Source organism: Ochotona curzoniae, unplaced genomic scaffold (genome assembly GCF_017591425.1).
Source record: "Ochotona curzoniae isolate NIBS_2020 unplaced genomic scaffold, NIBS_Ocur_1.0 scaffold_3223, whole genome shotgun sequence".
In the NCBI taxonomy this organism is placed as follows: Eukaryota; Metazoa; Chordata; class Mammalia; order Lagomorpha; family Ochotonidae; genus Ochotona; species Ochotona curzoniae.
The window spans coordinates 10671683-10682030 of record NW_024467108.1 but is presented as its reverse complement, the minus strand read 5'-3'; the positions used below and the strand labels follow the sequence as shown (position 1 = coordinate 10682030).

General features: G+C 38.5%; 1 pseudogene; it reads right to left on the bottom strand.

The window, feature by feature from the left end:
* Positions 1–856: 856 nt before the first annotated feature.
* Positions 857–3204, bottom strand: LOC121145316 (annotated as a pseudogene).
* Positions 3205–10348: the final 7144 nt, after the last annotated feature.

Below are 10348 nucleotides of genomic sequence, written 5' to 3'. Positions count from 1 at the left end.
AAATATTTCTCTCATATTTACCTAATTTATATATATGTGTATTTTTATGACCACTGATATTTCTTTAATGATGGTTAATCATTACATCTTTAATCATTACATCTTTATATCTGATGCCAATTTGTAACTGAGTTTAGTGATAGAAAAGGCAACAATTTCTAAACTGGTGGTATACATTTCTTTACGATTTCATTAATTTAAGTCCATTTATTGCAATAGAGAAATTACAAGATGGAAAAGAAAGCATCAGAAAAATTTAACTTTTCACAATCAAAAAAATTGTCACAAACCTTAAAATAATTTACAAAAGTGTTATAAAATATGTTTCAGATTTGCATTCCATTTTGTCAACTCATAATTCTAAGTAAATCCTTCCTGACCATGAGATTCAACCCTTCTCAGTGTACATGGAAATTCTGTATGCTACCATCTTTTGAAGATGAGTCATTTAAAAAGACACAGCAATTTTCATTCTCTAAGTTTCATTCCACTTCACTTAGGGTTGAATATACATGTAATGTGCTTTTAATGCATAAAAGCCACAGTGAATAGCAGCAAAGATTTGGGGGAGGGGCTGTTAAGAAAATCTGATAATTCACGTTGTGATCCTACTGCACATTGATGAAAGATATTCCACGCCTCTGCAACCTCAAGACTTTCCTTTGTAAAGAACCTAAATTAGCCAGGACACCTTGCAGACATGTTCCCACCCTGAAATAAACTGAGGACTGTTTTACAGATAAAAACTAAAATAGTGATGGCTGCAAAAAAAGATTTTGATGGCAATGAGTTTGTAAACTGTATTTCAGTCTCCTTTCCTTATTCCCAAAGTGCACGATGCATGGTTCCCACTCCCTCAGTAGTGCTTCTCCTGTAAGTAATCCTTCATTTTGTTTGGCAAAGGCAGTTTCTGATATATGAGTGTATTCTGGTATACTAACATATAACAAAGCGACACAGGTACTGCAAAGAATGTACCTGCATGAACTGGGACACCGGATTCGTCAGTTTTACACGTAACCAAGACCTTGAATTTCAAAAAGCTCCATTCTCAGAGTCCCTGATTGAATGCTTGATGAGACCCACAATAGACGTATGTCATTCCACATCTGGTTGTTCGTGAAAGCTAAACCTACCATTTGAGTGCTCGATTCTAGTGTGAAGTGTTTTTACCATGGGACCGAAAGCTCAAGTTTAAAAGATAAGGATCATCAGAACTGTCCCGAACAAGAAAGGACCCATCAGGCTAGCTTTCCCTCAGCTTCCCAGCGTGTGCTGGGTCCCCAGTACCACCCTTGTTTTGCCAGTTTTTTCAGCTGCTCTGTGAGGTTTGTCACAACCTTGGGACCACTACTTTGCACTGAGTCATAAACTCCTGCAACCCTGGAAACAGAGCTGGGATCAAAATTCAAATGACAGTGCACGCTTCCAGCTGCATGGACATCTGTGCCAGTGAGTCCACTCAAGTTCCTTTGGATTAGGTTATTCTGCATTGGAGGTAGCAAGGGTGAGTGTGGGGGGACGGCATCAGGACTCCTGCTACATGACTCCGGTGGTGCCAATCAACAAGCCATTAACAAACCTGATCCACAAAGCTCTCGGGGGAGGAGGGGCAACCACCAGATCCTGGTCTACCTGATTCTCATCTTAGGGGAAGAGCTCCCGCCCACTGGTGGAGGGACTGCAGAAATCCCCATGGAAGAAGAACCGTCCAGGCAATAGCTACATTGTTCCTTCCAGAGGATACATCCCCTCATTTAAAGGCACAGTGTACCGAATGTGGTCCTGAGGCATTAGTCCAATAACAACAGGCACATGTTCATCCAGGTGAAGATGCAAGTCCTGTTGGAAGACTCCGAACTCTCAATGTGTTACTCTGCTCTTGGCATACACTTTCAGACTGAAGGTCCTGAAAATCCTTTCACACACTACTCAGGGCTGGACTGGGGCTGGAAGAATGGACCAAGGCTTTTACCTCCCACCTCCATTTTGATGCATGTCTCCTCAGAGTTCCAGGGCCAAAGGGGCCAAGGCATGGGGCTGTAGTGGTGACTGTGGAGGGAGGTGGGAGGCAGATGGGCCTGGAAGCTCTCCAGTCTTATCTTTGAAGACAATGGGTGCTGAGGAGGGGAGAAGGTGTCCTCCACAGCGCCCCCAGCAGGTGGGCTATCCTTGCATTTGGGCTTCTGTTTGACAGAAAGCCTCCTGTTTAAGGCGCCCATCAGGTTTTCACTTTTTGATCTGTCTTCCCACCTTTTTCATTTTCATGTTGACATCACAGCTGGCATCTATTTACCATAGCAGCCACCAAACATCTTGTTGGAAATGTTCTGTTCTTTAGGGAAATTTGATGCTAGAAAAGAGAGCTTCAGTGAATATGGGAATCATGTGTAGGTTGTGGCATTACCTGCCAGGTAATGGTTACATTTTGCTTGGAACTTGGGGTTCCTGGGGGAGGAGACTCAAACTGAGATTATCAAATTGTTGTCAATAGAGGGAACAAATGACCTCACATATGCAGTGATTATGGACTTTGTTGGTTGGCTGCACTACTTCTTCAAGCCTGAGAGTTAATTTTAGTAAGGGATTGGTGTGCAGTGTAAAAGAAAGCCTCCACACTGGAGGGAGGCTGGGAGACCCCTGAGACTAGGATCTGATGATACCTATCCATCAGCATCCAAGGCGTTGTGTAAGGACTTGGTCTTATTATTTATGCTGCACATTTCTTGAGTGTTTCGTCTGTTTTACAAACTCTGTGTTGACTGCCTATAAAGTTAATGTGTTTCATCAATTCCACTTATTTGTATTGTCTCCTGAAACAAAACTGAATATTCTCAACAATTGGACAAACGTATTACAACACACATGGTTCATATAATGAGATGAAAATGTCCATACATGTTATCCCATTTAACATCTTCAGCAGTCCTTAGAGCTAGGTAGTACTGTCACATGGGAGACAAAGTGAAATGATGCAATTTGTGCAACAATATGGTGTGATAAATGGAGTTCCTGGAATTGACATGATTTCTGTTCTTCCTCAAGTTCTTGACACTCTGAAGAGTTCTGACACCTGATGAAAATCTGTAAATGTGTCTTCACACAGAATACATCTCCATAAATGTTAATATTCCTTTTTAAAGCAAGATCTTGGCAATCATATTCTTTTCTTCTTTCTTACCTCCATTCTGCATTTCCTCCCATGGAATCATAATATTTTTTATTGGATCTTGATGTTCTGCCAGGCATGTGTTAAAACAATGTTCTTACCTTTTCCTCTCTCTTTGCTCAGCACCTTGGCTTTAGACTGTGTTCCAGTTGTCCTCGACATCTGTTGGGAAGGGAATGCTGTTCAGCTCAAAGGTACCATGACATGTCTCCTCAGTAGTACAAGAAATGGAAAGTAGTTTCACTTAATGAGGCTCAATATCTGAGCCTCTAAGTTATTAAAGAAGGCTGTTCAGATAACTTGTCAGGTGCTTCGTTTTTAAGGTATATGCCTTCCTACTTGCCTGGACATAAAAATGTGTCACTTAAAATCATTAGATACATTTCTCTGGTTTAACATGTTTAATGAGTCCTAGACACTAGAAAAAATTGTGGGTCCTATAAAATGTCCTCATTGCAAATTATAGAGATGGAGCCAGAGGATAGCATAGGATTATAAAGTTTGGGTTAGTCACATTCAGCTCAACATAACTTTTCTGCTTTGTAGTTTTGAAAAAATAAGTCACCAATGTTAGTCTAGGAATGAAAATATTTGTAGGATGTACTGAAAGGCATGGTATTATTTTTTACTTTGTTTGGTTAATAGACAAGATAAATAACATGTCCAAAATCTTACAGCATTGTCTCAAGATTCATACCTACCCTGGTTCTATCCATCCATCCAATCATTCAGTTGACATGTATTTATTGAGTCCTACATTTGAGGCACAATTAACATGACTAAGTCCCAACTTAACCCTCAGGACCTTCCCTCATCTCAGAGGCCACAATGTTTGCACCAGTTAACTTTGCCTTTATTTCAAGTTTCACAGTCCTCTGAGTATACCACTTTCTAGACAGTCTTCCTTCCCACATACTCTCAACCTCCCATTCATCTGCTCTACTCACATCTTCTTCCCTCTTCTTTCTTGCCCTCCTTCTTTCCTGGACTACTCATTAAGTGACCTCTGTGTTTGGGATACTGAGACTGAAATTAGGAACTCAAGGCAGGTTAAGAATTTCTGCTTTAAAGGATTTTTGAGTATAAATGGAGATAAACATATCAAGGCAAAATTTCAGTAATTTAAAGGTGTTGGTTTACACTTAATTGTATATATCTGCTTCTTCTAATTCACAGTTACATTCCAATATTTTTTTTAAAGAGAAGAAATCTTTAAGATTAGAATTCTGTTTCAAATTGTATTTGTACTTTTCAGAGTTTTTTGGAATAAACTAGATTTGCAGTGTTTTCCAAATTAATATTTAATGGATGAAAATGTTTCATAAATCATATGAGGTACCAGGTCTTGTCTTGCTGTGATTTGTTTCTTGTTATCTTTTCTTTTTGAATTTTGTTCTTTTTTGTGTGTTGTGATGAGCATATTAACTACTATTTTTTTCTTATTTTGTGTTGAGCACATGGTGCTAAATAAAGTAAATACTATTATCTATTTTACAAATGAAGGAATGGAGGCATGCAGAGATAAATAAATACGATAACAATCACAACACTGTTGCGAATTCTTGTTTATGATTGCGCATAGCACAGTGTAGTGGATAGAGAATAATAGGTTTGGAGTCAAGTAGCCCTGGTTACTTTATCTGGACTTGAGAAAATTAATTAATGGCTTTGGGTTTTGTCTTGCTATAAATCTGGGATAGTGGCATTTATTTTTACATTATGGTCTTAAGGATAAAGCAAATTCAATGTCTATTGCTTGTCTGACACAAAGATGTGTGGCCCGAAATAGGGAATTCTTGAGAATGGGACCATAATCAACTTGTAAAGATTATGTTGATCAAGTTTCCATGCTCTTATACTCCCTTGTCTGTACCTCTGTGGAAACTGGTGTGATAGCAGCTGAGCGGGCCTGGAAGCTGATGTATTTTCTGCTAGTCAATGGACCTAAAAGTTGATACACTTCTACTGTACAACTCCTTATTTGCACTTTGAAGTTGGTGATTAGGGAAGTAATATTCCTGGATCCTAGCAATAAATATACTGCATTCAGCTTATTTAGAAACGTTTCCTTCACATTTCCAGAAAGACTTGAAGATTTTCTTCCTTGTTCTCATATTTCTGAGATATTATTTTTTATTGAAAAAGCAATTTGTATAGAGAAGAGGGACAGAAAGAGAGAGAGCTCCCATCTGTTGATTCACTCCCCAAAAGGACATAATGGAGCCAATCTGAAGCCAAAAAGCTGTAGCTTTTTCTCGATCCCCCATGTGCGACTGGGGCCCAAGGACTTGAGCTATCCTCCACTGTTTTTCCAGGCTGTACACAGAGAGCTGGATTGAAAGTGAAGCAACCATGATATGAGTTGGAGCCTGTATGGTAGCTGTTGCCACAGGTGGAAACTTAACCTACTATGGCAGGGTGCTGACCTTGTCTTCTATGCTTGCCTATTGGTGGTAGAATTTATTCATTCCTTTAGCAAACGTTCATTGGAGATCTGCTCACTCATGGGCTCAGTATATTGGAATTGCCAAAGGCTTACTGCTCCACAAGCATTCCACATCACTTTATCTTCTTACAAGTTCCCTACCAGCAATGTAAATAAGGAATACCACTCTGTTTTCCTCAGTTTCTTCCTAACCTACCATAAAAACATTTATGCTATTGTAGACTTTAGTTACAGAGAAGTTTCTGTATGGGAGACATTGAAAATATGAAAATCAAGAGTGGAAATATTTAAAATAAAAATTTTGTCTTTATTACTTTAATTATGTATATGATATAATGTGATAACTTGGTGTGTGTAGTCAGTGTGTGATGGTCAAAATAGTTTTTTCTTAATTAAAAAATTTATTAATTTTTAAAAAGATTTATTTATTTTATTGGAAAGGTAGATGTATGGAGAGGAGGAGAGACAGAGAGGAAGATCTTCCACTCCCCAAATGGCTGCAATGATCGGTGCTGTGCCAATCTGAAGCCAGGAGCCAGGAACTTCTTTCCAGGTCTCCCACGTGGGTGCAGGGTCCTCGACTGCTTTCCCAGCCATAAGCAGGGAGCTGGATGGAAAGTGGAGCCACCAGGATTAGAGCTGGTGCCTATATGGGATCCTGGTGCATTCTAGGTGAGGACCTTAACCACTACGCTATTTCTTTGGACCCAGATTTATTAATTTTCAATTGGAAATGCAGATCTACAGAGAAAAGGAGAAGCAAAAATCTTTCATCCACTGGTTCACTCTTCAAGAGGCTGAATTGGCAGAAGCTGAGCCAATCCAAAGGCAGGAGCCAGGAGCCTCTTCTGTGTATCCCACATGAGTGCAGGGTTCCAAGGCTTTGGCTCATCCTCTACTGCTTTTCCAGGTCATAACCAGGGAGAGAAGTAAGCTGGAACTCCAACTGATGCTCATAAGGCATGTGGGTGCTGCGGATGGAAGATTAGCCAGTTATGTGCAAACTCTGTTTTTCTCCTTTTAAAGTGGTTTTCCATCAGTGTACTACTATGAACTCATTTCTTTGTAAGATTTATCTTTCTGTGAAGTGGATCTTCCCTTTTGATTTCTTTTATCTAAATTTTTCGTATAAACTTCAAAGAAGAATTTAAACTTAGGAATACTTTGCAGAACTACTAAAGAATTATTTTGCTAACCGAGTGCTGTCTATATTGTGTTCTAACAACATAAAGCAGTGACAGAAGCATAAATGCCTTTTGGTTGTTCTACCGAGTCTTCATGGTAAGGGAAAGGACCACAGTGGAGACATTTTTTCCCCTCCATGAATAGTTAATGCACTTCATTCAGACTTTTCGAAGGCAAAAACATCTATAATCAGGTTTGGCATTAAGCAATAAAAAATGCACTGTACTACCATATAGTGCTGAGAGCAGTTAGAGAGCATTTATAATTTTATAAAAGATTGTAATTTCATTTCTACTGAAGGCAGTAATAAAAGATCAACAGACTTTAGCATGAGGAGTTTTACTTTATTATGGGAGATCATGGTTTGTTAAAACCTAGGTGGGCGTGCTGAGGCAGGACATAGGTAATTTGTAATAAAATGTCCTTTTTGTAGACTTTTAAAAGACAGTTTACTTTGCCTTTTAAGAATTTTTCTAGCCATAAATTGTCTTATTTACAAGCCCCTCCGTTCATCCAGATTTTCTTTCACAGAAAGTTCCTGTGGCATCTATCATTTCCTTATACTTTTGTATTCTTAAATATTTAAAGACATTTATTCACTTATATAGTTTATTTATTTGTGGTTGATTAATATTCTCCTGGTTCTTTCTTATGGGCATGTGTTCATTTGGATGGAATGGATATCATTTGTTTAATCTAATTTTCATGTTGCTATTATGATTATTCTTGTTGCTATTTATTTATTTGTTTGTTTTTATTTTAAGCTTATTATTGTTTTATGGTACTGTTCCATAGGCTCTGGGATTTCCCTTACCACCTCCCCAAATCCTCTCCTTCCCTCACTGGTTTCCCCCATATTATCACAATAGTATGCTTCCTCACAGTCAGAAGTCGATAATTGAAGGCATGGACAATGGCAGAGTCCAGCATTCTATCTGTTGCTTTCAGGAGCCAAATATCATCAACAAAGATCAGCAGAAACTATATCTCATGGATTTTGATGTTTTTGTTTTTATTTCATTTCTTCAAAACAGTTTTTTTCCTCATTAAATTCTTCACTGACTTACAGGTCATACAGTAGCATCATTTTCTTCAAGAAGGTTCTTGATTATCTTTTATATTTTTCCAGTGACACATTAGTCATTAAGTGGAATGTTATTTAGCTTCATGACATTGTAAATTTCTATTTTTCTATTGTTGATTTTGTTTTCTGGCTTTTCATTTAAGGGGATATATAGTAACTGTGTAATGGAGATTGTCATATCCAGATGTGAGGATACAATGCAATATGCATGTCTACTTCCAGATCGAAGATGGACTTCCAATAAATCTGTGCATATATATTACTTTTTAAAAATGATTTATTTATTTTTATTGAAAGTCAGACAAAGATCTTCTGTCTTCTGGTTCTGAAGTCAGGAACTTCTTCTGGGTCTCCCACGCTGGTGCAGGGTCCCAAGGTCTTTGGCCATCCTCTACTGCTTTCCCAAGTCCAAAGCAGGGAGCTGGATGGGGAGTGGAGCATCTGGTACATGAGTCGGTGTCCATATGGGATTCCAGTGCTAGCAAAGCGAGGACTTTAGCCGCTAGGTTACCATGCCACTCTTTCGCTGCTGGTATGTGATGTATTACATTCCAGAATATATATTGCACATTCAGCTCATTCAAGAAATTTTAAAAGGTACAAATAAAATTGGAAGCAAGATTGTGATTTTAAAGATTTCCTCTCTTAAAAATTATTACATTACTGTGGATTAGAAGATGCAAGTGTATATTTAAATGTAAACTTTCATCATGTTAGAATTTTTGCCTTGACATGCTAGTCTCCATTTACATTCCAAAATCCTTTAAAGCGAAACCCAGTCTGTACTGAGTTCCCAATTTCGGTCTCAGTATCCCAAACACAGTGGTCACTTAATCAGTAGTTCAGGAAAGAGGGAGAAGAAGAAGGAAGAGGGAACCAGACATGAGTGGAGCAGATGAATGGGAGGTTGAGAGTTAAGTTGGAAGGAAGACTGTCTAGGAAGCGGTGTACTCAGAGGCTTGTGAAAATTGAGATAAGGCAAAATTAACTGGTGCAAACAATGTGGCCTCTGAGATGAGGGACATATCCTCCTCTACTTTCTCTCTCCCTTCTTTTTGCCTTCTTTTTCCTTTTGAATCAGGAAGCACACACAAAAGTTTATCCTTGGTGAGAAAGTGATTTTAAATCCATAGGACTGAAAATATCCAATTATCTTGAGCTAAGGAGAAGAAGCCTGTGGAATAATAAAACAAACCTCCAAAAGATGTGTCTTTGAATAAGGAAAAAAATCTGTGGACTTTTGAAATTCATTACTTCTCTGGTGTCTGGGAGATTGGTTTCTTCTGATGTTTGTTCTTGAGTAGATCAAGATCATATCTAATATATTTTCTGGCCAACTCTGTATTTCAATAAGCTGAACAAGCATGAATATGACTTCTCAGTTTTTTCTATCCTGCTATTAGATGAATAACATTTAGAATGCGTATGTTATAACAACATTTTCTCATGTTCTGCTCAAGGTAGAGGCAGTTATCACAGCTGTGTTTCATAATAACTCCAGGTGAAGTTTTGAATGTCAGTGATGGGTGGAAGTAGAGGAAATGCAGAGAGGTGGAAGGCATCCTTCTCCTGTGTTGACCCGACATGAGTGAGCCTTCTTGCTGGCTGAGACCGGGTCTTTCTTAAGAGCTCTCCTCATTCTCTCTCTCCATCTATGTTTAATATCAAGCATTCTGGAATGCATAGTATTAAAACTTTACCAAAGTATACATATAAAATGTAAGATATCCTGTGGATTCAGGGAAGCCTCATAGAAGAGTATTGCATCTGATGGTTTCTGGTTATTTTCCCCTGATAATCATGTAAATTTTGACCTCATCATAACCCAGACTTCACTGCCTGTAACTTCTCTGTGTTAGCTTTCCATTATGTTACTAAAAGAATACTTTCATAGGAGGGGAGTAGGTTTAATTTTAGCTTTTAATTTTGGAGGTTCGCACTCTACGATGGTTAACCTGGCTGCTCATGAGGTAGGTAGAGCTTGATGAAAGGAGGATCACATGGCTGACCAAGAAACAGAGACACAAGAAATACACTCGCTTATATATTACAGCCTCTTGTGAATACTGCCTAACAAAGGCTAGCTCCTAATCACTTAAAAGCCTCCCACTAAGCCCATGTTCCAAGCATCATATTAGTTCAATCTCCAACCCTAATCCATTAATATTAATCCACTAAAACTTTGAGGTCTAAATGTCTGCTTGAGCTTGGAAAACTGAATCCTATTCATATTGCAACTTCCCTCCCCTCACCCACACCTGCTGTGTGATGGTATCAGGCTTGTAGCTCCATGTTAGATTTATTTCTCAAAACATTGTGAACTTGTTATGGGCAGAAGTAGATTTCACTTATTTTTCTCTTTCCAGCATCTGGCATTCTGAAAGACTAAACAGATGTTTAATCAATGAATGAATTATAAAGAAAATCAACACGTATTGAATGCATGTTTAGTGCTATGTTAATT